The 15,455-nt window shown below is 31.3% G+C and overlaps 1 long non-coding RNA gene across 1 annotated transcript in view; it reads left to right on the top strand.

The window, feature by feature from the left end:
* The first annotated feature begins 2,543 nt into the window (after positions 1–2,543).
* Positions 2,544–15,455, top strand: part of LOC146996672 (uncharacterized) — a 30,503-nt gene continuing 17,591 nt past the window's right edge. The window contains exon 1 of the long non-coding RNA XR_015041448.1: positions 2,544–2,742. This is a non-coding gene — a long non-coding RNA (uncharacterized LOC146996672). The remainder of the gene's footprint in view (positions 2,743–15,455) is intronic.

The raw sequence follows: 15,455 nt of genomic DNA, 5'->3' as shown, positions 1-15,455 counted from the left end.
ATTTGTAATCCTTGGGATTTTTCTATACATTACGTAGAAAATCTTTTATGTTAAGCATTAAAATTAAAAAGGGAGACTTATAAACGTTCAATGACTAATAGCCAGCATGCAGACAACGCCAGTTAGAATGTAGAAAAACTAATCAGAAGTCCCCTTATGGCAGCGGCCATGGTATGTAGTGACGTCATATCTTGATGTTTCATGGCTTCGATTTCATTGCATGGGACATACGGAGAACGTTTACTCCGTCTATTCTAACCTCCGAGGGAAATTATAGTTAATTGTTATACACTTATATTCTTGTTTCAGATCTGAATATCAGTGACACCCCAATTGGTTATTTTGTAGAGTTGCGCGCCTCCAACCTGCACGCAACCAAGAGGTGACTGTTGAAACTGGAAAATAGACAGATTCTTGCTAAGGGTTTAAGTCCCTTTTTATTCAACTTAAGAAGTTACAATTGCGTGCTCTTGACGCTCACAAACTACGCCTACCCGGCGGTAAAATAAAAATAAGACTGTGAAAAAGAAATAATAACAAGACTCTAACTACAAGGCTCTCTAAAAGTAACTAACCTCACCGCGTTTTACAATACCGCTGCTAATTCAGCAAACTTTGAATATCACGTTGAACGATTAACAATTCTCCAAGGCAAGCACACAGGCCGAAACGCGGGGTTCTTCAATTTCTGGCTAACTACCTCCGCGCTCGTGAAGTACGAACAGCACACCTCGAACTCGTTTCCTTTCTATTTAACTCAGAATACTTCCGCTGATAATTTGAATCCTTGCGCGTTCTACTAAAATTTACATACTCTGGCATTGGCAGTTCCAGGGGAAAGTAAGGCTTGACAGGAAAGATAGTTTAAACTTAAAATAAATGTTAGTTAAAATAAATATAAACCCTACAATTTTAAGGCCTACTTTTATGTTGCATAATTAAAATTACCGAAACGTGAAAAAAATATACAATAAAAAAATTAAAATCTGAATATTTTCAGATTTTATACTATGTCCAAAGGGGGCTGTTTTAATGCTTTGCGTGTTAACTTTATTTATTAAATAACATGTTCTTCGCACTTAAAACATGAAATTCAGTTCAACAGCAGTATCGCAAAACAATTTAAAAAGAGCATATCTTTAGAATTTCCGATACACATTCTCACAGAGATAGAAATTTTTTTTTTTTTTTTTTTTTTTTTGTACAGCGCCACAATTACTTGCTTTGAAATCGTTAAGTTTGTTAATCAAAAACTCGTTGAAAGTTTACAAAATATAAAATAGGTATTAAAATTTCCAAATTTGGGCTTCCAGATACCCATATTCGGGTGGGGGATTATGTTATTCAAGCTTTGATAACTCTAGGTAGCGTTTTTTTTATCGCAAGACGAGAAACATACTACATAAATGTATGCAGATTCTTCATTATTTAATTTCTTTAATTATAATACAGGGCGATAATATTTGTAGGCCACAATTCGAAAAGTGAAACGCCACAAAATGCCAAAACGAAATTAATAGCCGTTCTGGGCTAACGCCCTTTGGGCTAAAAATAATTAAATTTATTAAATACTGAATACGAAGCGTATATGTTAAAAAATAAAACAGTTTTAGGCTAAATTCCGGCTTTTAAAAAAAATCAGATAGTTGTTATTTTTTTTACCGGCACTTTCTGATTATTCGTGTTGCCACGAAAAATTTTCAACTCTGGTAACTTTATCAATTCGCGAGAAGCTATCTGTTGTTACGCTATCTTTACGCCGTATAATTTTTATTCTTTTCATAAATAATAATATTAATAATCAAAATCATTTATAAAAAAGAAATTTTATGCGAAAAAATATAAAAATTCTATGCAGGATATTTATATTTTTACAGCGGTAGAAACTGTTCAGTTAAATATAAAGCAAGCAAATGCACAAAACAGGAGAAGGTAGACGTCATCTGCTATCTCGTGTATACCACGGAAGGACAGACAGAAAATAACTCAACTACTCTTTAACTCCAACTTCTTAAACTCTAACTTCATATACTTAGTATACACTCGAAAATACCTCGAAAGCATAGCAGATACCGAATATTGCAACCGGGGGAGCAGATAATTAGAAAGCACCGGTTTATTTTAATTTACTGATTTTACATGTGCACATTGTTTTTATAAATCCAGCATAATATTTCTGACATAGACTGAGGGAAAAAGGTGTAAAATATAATTAATATTTTTTATAAATTACTAAATTACCATTAATGAAACGCTTGCTCATGATAATTTCCAATGAAAAATTAATATGTTTTCTTTTTAAGAATGGTATATAGAGTTCTAAGCAAAGCAAGAGTTCAACACGGTTGAAACTCACCAGAACAGAAAATAAAACCATGTTTCACTGTTTCATGTGCAACAATGGAAAACAGGGATTACTATGAGCAACATAAATTATAGGTTAAACACATTGCCAGAGAATTTCTTGCCAATCTCATGGCTTATCGCACAGACATATACCGTATTTGACGGGAGGTTCTGCGCACGTCGGAGTGGTGGTTGCATGGAGAGTGTGTTGCTTATTATTCAAAGGCTTTTAAAATTGTGCATATTGTTTGTGTGATGTTCAAAGTGTGAAATTCGTCTTTGTTGTGATCTCCACTTTCTGGAAATATCAAGTTTCAAGCAAGAAAGTGATTATTTAGGTATTTATAAGAGTTTTAAATTTTCGACCTTGCTGAAACGCCCACCTAGCATGGTCGGGTAAGTTTTTACTTATTTCTCTTTGAATATTGTATGCAAATTTATTCTGATTGAAGATTCTTATTCTTTATACTCGCATTTTATTATATATTTAAAAGCACAGCTCTATCATGCCTATTTTTAGAGATTTTGAACTTTGAATTTTTTGAGTGTACTAAGCCTAACGTGGAGGACTTTGTTTACGTTTCATGTGTATGTACTTCAAGAACAGGGGAAAAAAAAATCTTTTGGTGCCCCATTGTATGAAGTCTTTCAGCCCAGTGGAAGATAAATTTTGAAAGCCTTTTGGTAAACCAAATTTTTAGTCTTTTCGCCCGTTGGACGATTTGTTCATTTTTAGTGCCAGAACTTTGGTTTTTACTTTAAAAATTATTTTGAATCGTTTTAAATCATTTTTATATTGTAGAATTTATATATTAAAATTTTGAATTTTGGTGTTTTTTGAGATTTTAAAGAAAGTTTTGATTGAGATTAATGTTTATTTAAATGTTTTAGTGTTTTTATTATCTCCCTTACCGCAGTTCATATTGAATTTTATATTATTGCTCTTATTGCTTATTATTGCAAAATGAATAAAAGGGATATAGAAATATGATATAATTAAGGAATTTAATAGAATTATAGATGAACTTAAGACGAAGCGTGTGCCTAAAGATTTAATCATAGAATTGAATAATCAGGTTGAAGCCGTTATGAAATGGGCTCACACGTCTTCTCTTAAAATTTTGGAAATGGATATGATAAAGAGCAATGAGGAGACTCTCTTAGAATTTAAAGAGGAGCTTAAACAAATGATAGATGATAGATTTGATAGTAGGAAAAATAAGGAAATTGATGATCTGAATAGTACAGAAAAGAAAAAGAATAATGAAAAAAGATCTGGAGCTAATGAATTGATAATAAAGCCAGTTGATGGGAATGTAGATGTTTATGATGAACTGAATGCACAAATTCAGCCACAAGAAATTGGTGTTAAAAGTTTTAGTACTTATAGAAGGAAAAATGGAGACATGATTGTTAATTTAAAGGATAAGACTGATGTCTCTATTGTGGAGAAGGCAATTTCGTAAAATCCGAAGTTGAATACACTTATTCGGACTCGTAGAAGTAAGTTTATCAAGCCAAAAGTCATTATGTACAATATTAGCGATACAGTAGAAGAAGATTTAGTCATAAATAGACTTAGAGAATACTGTGTATGTGACAGAAAGTGTTTAAGATCCCTGTTTCGCATTAAGACTAATGAACATGGAGTTTCTCATAGGATATTTGAAGTATCTGCTAAATGTCAACAAGATATCTTAGATGGTAATAGAGTCATGATTGGTTGGAGGGCTTATACGGTGAAATTGTTTATTCAGCCTAAACGTTGTATGAATTGTCTCCGATTTGGACATACTAAGAAAAATTGTAAATTTGAAAAAGTTTGTTCTGGATGTAGTGGAAAACATGAAAGGAAGAAATGTCAAAGTGGTAAGAAGGAAAGTATTAACTGTAAGGAGGCTCTAGACAAATTTGGTCTTGATATTGAGTATGAACATGACTCTTTTTGGAGAGATTGTCCCTCACTTATAAGAGAGAAGAAATTTATTAGGGAACATTTGGATTTAGAAGCATGATTTGCATTTGCTTCTGCGGTGGGGAGATTTATAATTATTTGATTTTATTCATTTTATTCCTGTGGCTTTAGATTTACAATATTTATACTGCGTGAAATAAAGACTTTTTGAACTCTTGTGTGATTTATTTATAAAAAGAAGATTTATAGGAAAATAGATAACTGGAAGTCTCGGAAGGATTTATACCCTTGCCTCCCAGGTAAATTCAGGAAATTAATTGGTTGTTTTAATTGTACATATTGATTTTAAACTGTATATATTTGATTTTATTTTTATACATACTTTTATTTGAATGATTTTATCTTGGATCTTCTTAATTATGAAAATTTTAAATTGTAACCTCAATCATTGCAATGCTGCAGCATGCCGGCTCTCTGCAATAGATAATATTTTTGAGGACATAACTGATATTATTACCATACAAGAACCTTATTATATCGGAAACAAAATGGCATATATTAAAAAAAGTTGGAGGACCATCCATGCAGATACAGGAAGATACGCTATTGTAGTTGTGAATTCCAAGATTGAGTTTATTGTTAGGTGTGCTTCGGACATTATTGTTGTCATAGAAATTCAAGAAGAAGGAAAGAACTTTGGTGTGGTCTTGGTATATTTTTCTCCAGTGGAAAATTTGAACATTTATCTTTTGAGATTAAAAATAAGGGATGTCTGTGTTAAAGGTGAAAGAAAAATTATTTTATCAAATAGTCTTAAAAGAATAGATAGATGTTGTGTAAGAATGAGAAAGCTCATTTTTGAAATTGAAGATCGACTTGCCAATATGAATGATGTTAAGGAATTTAATGACTTGATTATGTATATGGAGAAGCAAATTGAAAGACGAATGAGGAGAGACTTAAGATGTAAAGTTCGACAACATGGAAGTATTACTTGGTGGAATCAAGAATTGGATCTTTTTAGAAGGAGGATTCGTGCTATTCAGTTGTCAGGTGAAAGATTTAGATAAAGAAACAAGAATAAGAAGAAAATTATAGTATATAAAATATGTTTGGCTTCTTATAAAAAGAAAATTAAAAAAGTTAACTGCGATTTTAAAAATAAAGTTTTTGTTCAAGATAAAGAGTATTATGAAGGGATATTTAAAGTTGCAACAAATAAAATTAGGAAACAGATTATTTTACGAGATGATGAGAATAGAGTGGCTATTGATGTTAAAGAAGAATATCGGAAAATTGTTAGAGAGACAATATTGAAACTGATGAATTAGACAATATTGATAATAACGATAATAACTTTAGTAATGACAATTTGAAAAGTGAATTAGATTTTACTTATGAAGAAATCAGGGATGTTATATTGAGTCTCAGAGATAAGGCTGCTCCAGGACTTGATGAAATTCGTGCAAGAGTCGTTAAAAGACTCTTTGTAAATTATCCTTCGTTTTTCATTATACTTTATAATAAATGTCTGTCCCTTCATGTCTTCCCTGATACTTGGAAAGTTGATAAACTAATTTTGTTGCCAAAAAATGAAGAAAAATATCGTCCTCTATGTTTGTTAAAGGTCTTTGCCAAAGTTTTGGACAAATTAATTGTTAATAGACTCTTATATGTTATTAATGGTAAACATCATCTTGCGGATAGCCAATATGGATTTAGAAAACGAAGATCTGCTAATTTGGGACTATTTAAGGTCGTTGATAAAATACGAAAATCGAAAAGTATTGAACATGTTGCTATTGTCTCATTTATGTCAAAGCTGCATTTGATTCTGTACGATGGTCCTCTGTGTTAAATAAACTGATTGTGTTGAAAATTACAACAGACTTATATTTGCTTATTAAGGATTATTTTAATAATAGAAGTGTAGTTTTTAAAGGTTTATCAGAAAATATTGATATAAATTTGCAATTGTATAAAGGATGTCCGCAGGGATCATGTAGTTCTCCCCTGTTCTGGGCCCTAATAGTAAATCCACTCCTTGTTGGTTTTAATGTTTTTAACGCAGAAATCATCTGCTACGCAGATGATATTTTGCTTCTTATCAAGGGCACCTCTTTAGAAAAAATACAAGATACCTTTACTGAAGTTGAAGAGCAGATGCTGAAATGGAGTCAACATGAACATATTCAATTTAATGTGGATAAAACTTTTGGACTCTTTTTCCCTAGAGGAGGTGCTAAGACTAGGGCACCGAAATTGAAATTTGATGGGAAGAATATTAGATTTCAGAAAAATATAAGGTATCTTGGTGTAGTTATTGATGAAAAATTGAATTTTATTGAACATTTTAAACTTATACACAGAGAAATTGATAAAATTTTACATTTTTATCGGAGTACTTTTAATGCGGAGACTTTACATAAAAAAGCACCAATATTGAAGAAAATTTTTAATTGTGTTATTTTACCAAAAATCTTTTATGGAATAGGTGCTTATTATTTATTTTTTATGGAATAGGGCCGTAGGGCAGGGAAGTTGATCCGATTAAGAGATAAATTAAATACCTTGCAGAGAAGCTGGATGCTGGCAGTAACAAGAGTCTTCAGAACTGTTTCTACAGAGGTGGTATGTATTCTCGCTGGAATTCCACCCCTCGCTTCCCAGTATAAATTTTATTATCAGAAGTTTTTACTCTTGAATAATTTGGTCGATGATATAAACATTAATTATTGTACTATTAAAAGTGATGCTTTGATGATGTTCATATTCATCCTAGTAACAGGATTTCGATTTTCTATGATTGTATTTATCTTAAATGTCAAGAGTTGGATGTTTTTACAGATGGTTCAGGGCTCGAGGGTGGTATTGGAGGAGTTTTTGTTGTTTTCTTTTACGGAATTGAAATTTATAATTGGAGATTTAAATTACGTGTTATGAATTCCGTTTACCAGGCCGAAATGTATGCAATCTTTGAAGTTTTTAATTGGATTAAAAGAACACTGAGAATTGGATATTGCATAAATATATATTCTGATGCTTTGTCTGTGCTGCAAACCCTCTCTCGGGCCCTGAAAATAGAAACTGTCTAGTGTTCGCTATAAAAAATTGGTACTTTTCCATTTCGCCGGCGCAAATCTCGACAAGCAGACTTTATTGGCAACAGCATACAGTAAACACATAAAAAATATTTAAAAAAAATGTTAGTTCTAAGAATTTTTTATTTTGAAGGCATAAACATTTTAATATCGTTAAAATTTTATAAAAAGCCAATAAATGAAGACAATAAATTTGTTAAAAAGACATTAAGAATTTACTATGCTTTCATGGTTCAACATCCTGATTCGCCGGTTCATATCACGTGACCCCAAGCGATCTCATCTCACATAAACTACTCTACAAAAATCTAATGCTCTCAGTAATTATCTACATTAATTTCAAGTTAAATCTTAATTTGGAACACAAGTTTAAATGTAAGAAATATTTCAATTCGTACGAATAGCTTACTCAGAAATTATGTAAAACTGCAGTGCTTTACTTCGCTAATGCATTGTCATTAGAATTGATGAATTTAACCTTTGACTTCACCTTTTCTATATTTTCGGCTTCGGGTAAGCGCTGTGATTGCATCCTAATTGACTTAATTACCGAAAATAGCCTTAGACATAAAACTGTACTATCTGATAAAAATCCTAAGTATATATATGCCAGTATTGAAAGAAACAATCAATCTGATAAGAAAAAGCTGCGACTTGTTTCGAAAATGGGGCGTAAAAGGTTACCAGCGAGAATATTGGCATCGGTTGTACCATTATTGGCGACTTTATCGCTTGCGCCGGCATAACGGAAAAGTACCAAAAAATTTATATTTACAACTGAAAAATATTCACAATATTAAAGTACATTGGATGAAAGCATACGCTGGTTTTGAAGGGAATGAGAGGGAATGCGATGAATTGGCAAAATCTGCGGTTACAGATGAGAATGTTATTGTTAAACATATTCCAGATTCTAAAAGAAGGGCCACCTCTGTTTTATTTAATCATATTTTACATGAGTGGAAAACTAGCTGGGAGCTTTCCAATAGAAACCATGGTTTATTAAAAAATATAAATATAGAAAAGAAAATGGAGACGTATAAAGATCTCGATGCAAACCAAATTCTAACGGGACATGGTCGGCTCCCAGCGTATTTGAAACGTTTTGGCTTACAAGATAACGAAAAATGTAATTTATGTAATGTTATTGGAGACTTGAAGCACTTTTTTGAGGATTGTGTTATTACCGGGAGAGCAAGGGATAAGTATCGAAAGCATTATCATAGTGATTTCAAGAAAAATTACAAGAATTTCGAGGAATACTCTAAAGAAATTATGAGGATTTTAAACACTTCCAAAGAAGCCATAGGGATTTTTGTATGAATGATGTATTTGTTATATGTGTATGCTTGTTTATGTGTCGTCTTATTTTTTGTTTTTTAACAGTTATTTATTATTTATTTATGTTCGTTTGTGTGAATGTATTAGGTCCAGTGATAATGTGAATTTCCCTGGTCGTATTTATTATTTCGTTTTGTTTACCTTTTACTAACCTTTTTAGTTACTCGGTTTCTGGGGCTTTTGGTTTTCCGGGGCTAGTAGTTTACGTCTTTTGTTTTTTGTTCTTTCTTTATTAGTTGTTTTGAGCACGGCCGGATCGCTGGCTCCTCGTTTGTTGTTGGATGGGCTGGCTCCCGAGAAAAGTCACATGACCAAGTTGTCTTGGTTAGGTGGGCTGGGGCTGCGCCCGTTATTACACCGTCTTTGACGGCATATAAGACGCGCTTTTTTTCCTAAATTTGGTCTCGAAAAAGTTATCTGCGTCTTATACGTGAAGGACACAGTCTTATAAGTGAAGGTAATTGCATTCAATAATTGTTTATTTGGCTTTTACGAAACGTCAGAACTAAAAGAAACCACGCTATTGAAACTTTTTTTCCTTGTGTGTGGCCGTCTAAAAAAGGGTGCGTCTTATATGCCATCAAATACGGTATTGGAATAAAAAAATTTATGCTTCAAGCGAGTAATGCGGTCCATCCGTTAGTATTACTATATCTATGATCTAAGTCAGTGGCAGTACATTGTTTTTAAATAGCCGAATCTGTGGATTAAAATAGGAAGAAAAGAAAATCTGAAAGCTTTCAGATTTTATATAATGCCATTATGCCCAAAGGGGCTTTTTTTAACGTTTTGTGTGTTACCTTTATTTATTAAATACCATGTTCTTCGCACTTAAACCATAAAATGCAAAGAAACAGCAATATCGCAAAATAATTTAAAAGGAGCATATCTTTAGAATTTTGCGATACACAGTCTCGCACACTGGAGATAATTTTTTCCCCTTTTCTGTACAGTATTGCCATTACTCACTTTCAAATCGTTCAGTTTCTTAATCAAAAATTCGTTAAAGTTTTATAAGATACTAGCCGCTACGCGGCCAGTCTTCATCTGCCTTTTAAATGTACCAGAAAAGTGCCTAAAGGGAACACCAAACATTTATTTTAAAAACTGCACAGGATTTTACTCTGCAGAACAACTTTATTATTAAAAAAAAAGTCAATAAAATATTAACAAAATTAGAATGAAATAAGCAATATCCCTTAGCACAAATATTAATTATCTTAATAAATAAATTAACCAACTTCCCGTTGCAAAATCTTAAGAATTCAAATGGTATAAAGGAAGTTAAGAACTTTGTTTCCTTAAAAAAATCACGCAAAACATTTTATATAATTAAAATTATATATAATTAACAAATAATATAAAAAATTAAAATGAAATAAGCAATAAATCTCATATTTTTAAGAAAAAATAGTCAGCAGTCCAGTATCCAAAGCAGTGAATGAAAAACTGATGTCAAAACTACATTCCTAAAGAAATGAAACTATCATCAAAAAGCAATAATCAATCGAAATTCTGCTTTGTGGATGACATAATTGAAAATATACAAACCTCTTTGCCATTAACTAATAAAGAGAGAGAGAGGGGGGGGGAAGAAAATTCTTTCTGTTTTGCTTCGCGAAAAACATGCGCGTCAGAATAAGAAGACTGCGATGTGCGTGTTGCGTGTCCAAAAATCAAAAGAAAAAATCTTATGTATACACCACATGACTTCCTTGTACGGAATATTAAATTATACGCATTTTTTCTTGCATTTTATTTAAACTTTATTAGATTGAATTAAACCTACTTCGCCGACAGCACATAAACCACAATAGAATAAATGCATTCTTTAAAATTCACTTTGTTTACCATAGCGACAGGTTTACTTAACAGTATTATATTTCATTCATATTATAACTCTGAATGCACAAAATTTATATCATTTAAAGTATTATCTAATCGTTGCCACATGTTCTATTCAAATACTATAATAAAGCTAGAACTATGTATAAAAGAAATTAAGCAAACAAAACAAAACAGAAACAGTTTTTCACAGACGATTGAGTATTTCTCCTTTAATTAATTCAGTTCTCACTCCGCGGGTGTACTCCAACTGCGCTAATGAAAATCCCCCCCCCGCGGGTCGAGCTATAGTCCAACTGCGCCAATCAAAATTTCTTCCCCCTGCTGCCTACAGGGTTGCAATTTAACTTTTCGAAGCCAATTGTAGCCAAGAGGAAAATAAAAATAAATAACTAGAATTACATATCACAAGAACAAGTAAAAAATATCTAACAAGCAGGCTAATTACTTGAATAACACTAATAAATGCGAGAGCTAACAAAGAAAATAAAGGTATTGGTAAACATACATATTAGCATTTCAAACATCTTTCATTTATTATATTAATATCATAAATTAAATAATTATAAAGCATTCCATATCAAAGTGTGTTAAAATGTGCTAAAAATATTTTTTGTTAATTAAAGTAATCATGTAAATGTTCGCAGAAATTAAATTTAGTTAAATTAAAAAAAAAGCTTAGCATGAAATCTATTATAACAACATTACTATGCATTTGGAACACTGACGTATAAATTGTAAATAAATTTAAATTATTATGCTAAGAAGGTTTTTCTAAAATTTATCTAGAAAAAAGGAATTAGATAAACAATACTGCAAATTAATATAATCAGTCAGGCCTCTCAATAAATAAAAGTTTATTTTTTTAACCAAAAATTAAAAATTGGGATGCAAAAGTTTGAGTAAGGTACTTGGAAATATCTGAACATATAATTAATTAGAAAAGTATAATTAAATTAATAACAAGCTAATTAACAGTAACATTAAGCTTAATTTCATTCAATCTAAAACAAGCAATCGATCAGGAGCTCCGCATAATTGAAGTTTTAATACTATTTTACGTGGATTTGAGTATAAAATAAAAGTTGCACTTCTGAAACAAGTAAATAATGTACTGATAGTCAACAGGAATTAAAATACAGTGGTTAAAAACATAACTACTTGTCAGAAGGTATGCAAAGTTGCCATGGCTAGAGAAATTGAATGATTATAGAAAACTCATAAAGTTAAGCGCTACAGTGTGAAAAGAAAATTCTGGAATAAACATGTTAAGAAAATTAGATGGAGAAATAATCCTTAATTTATTGATATCCATATAAATTCTATGCTTTTGGAAAAATGTTACATATAATTTGCACCGAGGTATCAATCACCGAAACCGAGTTAATTTCTTTCCTTACTTTTTCTTATTAGAGGGATTTGTAAAAAGATATGCTAAGGTAAAGATGAAAATTTTTGTAATATTTTTAAAGAATAAATTTAAAAAGTATTTTTACTTCATTAGATTTCAAGTAATTAATTTTTACAAATAATTCAGCCTGAAACTAGGTTAGAAAATAAGCTACATGCTGAAGATTAAGCTTTGCCAACGTGTTAGAAACATCTTCTGTTAACTAGAGTTGCGATGCAAGAATTTGTAAAAATTATCATTTAAATATAATTGGCATAAATGCAATACAAAGTATATAAATTCTACATGCATGAAAACTTGAGTACAGTGCAACAATATGTGAAAAAGGAATGGATTAAAAGGGAACTGAAAATCCCAGGATATGAATATAAGGGAGTTTGATTTTTTTTTGTTAATTATGAAAATTTTGCTGACGCTCATAATTATTAATTTATTAATTAAATGTGTATTAGAAATTAAATGTATGCCAAAGTACATCAGGTGGAAAACAGAATAAATATTTAAACGTTTCTAGTATTAAAATATTGAATTTGTAACAAAGTTAAATAACCTTAAAATAACTGCAATGATTAAAAATGGAAAGCTTAATTACGGGAATATATTGCAGAATTTAGAACGACTTGAGAAGTCCAATTTTTAGATTTAATGAAGAGAATTTTTTTAATTAAATTAGAACTGTTTACCTAAAATGGTAAATTTAAAAGTTAAAACCATTCTGCTATCTAAGAAAATTTGTTAATATTTATCTAGACAAGAAACTTATTTAAGGTGACCTACAAATCCGGTATTTGATACGTTGATTATGTATCAGTTTTGTGTATGTCATTAATCTATTAATTTTACTAATCAAAACTGATATATATATATATATATATATATATATCAAACTGATATATATATATATATATATATATATATATATAAATCAGCGATTAAAATCTACAACTTGGAAAGTTTTTAGTTCTTACAGAGAATAAAAAAGATCTGGATCATCATTCCTTTAAGCATCATAAAACTTTAAAATGAGTGTAAAAGAAATTTATTTTTACTTTAGCACACACCTGACTTTAAATTAATATTTGTTTTGCATGCACAATTTTTACAATATTGATAAACGAAAATAAAGGCTTGCAGTGACAATAGAATGTCCCATTAATGGCGATAAATGACTTTCTGTAGCACCCAATCTTCTTGGGAAAGAAATAGGGGACAGGAAACGTCGCGCAGCTCGTGGATTAGAAAAGTGGGGGACGAGGATTTTCGATCAAATTCGGCGCAGTTCGTACCCTACCCTACCCACTCCGCGAGAAGGCAAAAATACATAAAAACTCAAAATAACTATATTAAAAATTACGAAGTAAATCTCAAACGCTTATTTCCTCGAAAAAATTCCAGAAAGAATTAAGCATAATTTAATTGGCAATAATAAATGAATGCGTTATCTTTGTTGTTGCGAAGCTAAGTTTCTCTAGATTGGCAACAAATCCACTAGTCTCCTGTTTCAAATGTAAACATCAATGGCCGCCATTAAAAACAAGCTTAGCGGCAATTAGACAACTTAAAAATTGCTGATAATTCTAAAAATATTGCACACAGATTTACTAAAGGCATAAAATCCTTAACCGGAAGATAAAAACAACATAATTCAATCATTTTTAAAGCAAAAAATGTACAATTTACAAACATATAAGAGTGAAGAAACTGAGATCACTGAGCCGGGTAACGGAGTGGATATATATATAAATATATTTATATACGTTTGGTGCTGCCGATTGCAACCAAAATACGAGGTGCACATCTACATGTTATAGCAGTCCTATATACAAAATTTCAACGTTCTGAGGCTACTCGTTTTTGAGTTATTCGAGATACGTACGTACGTACGTACGTTCGTACAGACGCCACGAAAAGTTCTCTTCAGAATTAATTTTAAAGCAGTTTTATAATTTTTTTGAAGGAAAAGAGTATTTTATTCTGTCCATACGTACAGATATGACGCAAAAACATCGTTAAATTGCATTCGATAGCGGTCAAAATGGATATTTTCGTTGAAATATGCTTCCTGAAACTTTTTCGCGATTACAATACTTCCTTTTTACTTCGTACAAGGAAGTAAAAATCATTTCATATTTTCAACAGTCAGCAGTGTGAATGAAAAATTGTTGCACAAACCACATTTCTAAAAGAATGAAACTATTCAAAATGATGCGATAAAATCGAAAAGATAAAATAAAAAAAATTGCTTTATTTTCGACGACGATATTTTGTATCACCATGTTTTAGAACTGCGATGTTTTTTCTTTGCTTTATTTTCTCCCACGTACCAGTTTTATAAGATATGAAATAGATAATAAAATAAATTCCAAATTATCATATCCCTATTAATTCGAATTTTGAAAAAAATCTCTTCGGGGTGCACTGATGTCTAAATGCACCTATATACCACATTTCGTAGTCCTGGGTCTATTAGCTTACGCGTAAGCACGAACGAAATATACACAGACTCTTTCTTTTATTGTATGTAGAGATTAGATAATAAAAAATATGAAAGTAAAAATTATCCTTCTTTCCATCTTGCGCTCAGAAATCATTATGCGAATATCCATTTACAGTTATTAAAGGCTGAAAAACGCAGCTCTGCGACGTTATCGTCATGCGATGATTTGTAGGCAATTTATGTTTTACAACAATATTTTCGACGACGATGTTTTTAAACTGCGAAGTTTTTGAACCGCTTTATTTTCGAAGACGATATTTTGTATGACGATGTTTTAGAACTGCGATATTTTCTCTGCTTTATTTCCTCTCACGTACCAGTTTTATAAGATATGAAACAGATAATAAAATAAATTCCAAATGATCATATCCCTATTAATTGGATGATATAGGTATTTAATATATATCACCGACCGATTTTTGCGCTTCTGGACTTTTAGAAAATTGGACTGTCCAGAAGTCGGCCTTCAGCCTTCCTTGGATTTTATAAACCTGTTCAAGAGGAATGGAGATAAAACACGTTTGCCGATACTGCAAAAAGCTTAGAAAGATAGCGAAGAATAAGAGTTATTAGACAGAACATTTCAAACACAAAAACCTTTAGGCAAAATATTTCTGTAAATACCAATAAAATCGTCAAAAAATGTGCGGACAGGCATCTGTACTTTCACTTATCACGAAGTAGGTCTCTGTTTAAGATACTGATTTGATTAGGAAATAAATAAATAAATTCCTATTATGAAATTTTCTCATATCTTATCAAAACTTGAAATCGGATTAATAGAGTCTCGAAACTAAATGGTTTTGCCAAAATATAAAATTATAATAGAAGAATATTTCCTCTCGATTAGGGATGGATTGGATTATTTAATTATGTCAAAGCACACGATTGCTATCTGCCTGAAGGGAGGGATGCCTTCGTGGAGGACTTTCTAAGGGAAACTAGCTCGTATACACGTTACACATGGGGAAAGGCACGAAAACGCCAATGCAGCCAGCC

This window comes from Stegodyphus dumicola, chromosome 6 (genome assembly GCF_044657685.1).
Source record: "Stegodyphus dumicola isolate Sdum_Otavi_A_Nest chromosome 6, ASM4465768v1".
NCBI classification, from domain to species: Eukaryota; Metazoa; Arthropoda; class Arachnida; order Araneae; family Eresidae; genus Stegodyphus; species Stegodyphus dumicola.
The sequence above is the reverse complement of the archived record's forward strand: the minus strand, read 5'-3'. Positions and strand labels throughout refer to the sequence as shown.